Genomic DNA, 915 nt, shown 5'->3' with positions numbered 1-915 from the left:
GCATGACAACAATTTTTTTTACTGTAGTTGCACTGTTATATTGAGTCACGTTTATCATAAAACACTGATAAAAGCATATATACCCCCACTTTATCAGTATTTAAATAGTATATGATTATGTTGAACTTTATTCTTGAAAAGATGGCGCTGTATTAAGTTTCTGAAAAGTCTGTGTATTTGACAAATATTGCATTTTATTCACTTCATCTCTGATAGAGTATGCAAACACAGCGTGAGTTTCACTAACGGGAGCAGAAAGTGTCCGGCTTGACGGCTCCGTTTTCAACTCCGCCCCCGACTGCAAGCGGCTACTCTCGTTGACTGCCGTCTGTAGCCGTGGTTCAAGTCGAACGCACCCACTCTTACGTTTTGTTTGCTACACTTTACATTTCTGTGCCGTAATGACATAGCTTGTTGTTATTGAATGTTCTTATGTGTATTCAAATCATTTTCGCGTAGTAAATATTTTAAAAACGTGTTTAAGACCACACATTTAGTTCTATTTATTCACTTTTTATATCTTTGATGCATGGCGTCCACTACAGTGGACATATATGTAACTCCCTCAAAATATAATATATTGACAAAAAAAAATTTGGCATGATTTTTCACTTGTTTAAAAGTAAAAACAAACATGTAAAAAAATATTACTTTGTGATTTAATAATTCATGCATCAGAGGGATATGAATAATCACATCATTATATTATTCCAAGGGTAGTCCAGTTGCCAGATCTTGTATGAAACGCATCCTACTCACACAATCGACACATCATACAAATTTCAACCCATTTGTGACCTCAACCTGGTAACCTACAACCCAGTAGCAGACGCAGGAAGCGGCATCAAGATAGCAGAGGCTATTTACACCAACTCCACCCACCAACATGTGGTTGGGTTACACAAGATTACAGAA

This window comes from Sinocyclocheilus anshuiensis, unplaced genomic scaffold (genome assembly GCF_001515605.1).
Source record: "Sinocyclocheilus anshuiensis isolate Anshui unplaced genomic scaffold, SAMN03320099.WGS_v1.1 scaffold524, whole genome shotgun sequence".
NCBI lineage: Eukaryota > Metazoa > Chordata > Actinopteri > Cypriniformes > Cyprinidae > Sinocyclocheilus > Sinocyclocheilus anshuiensis.
This window is presented reverse-complemented; position numbering follows the sequence as displayed.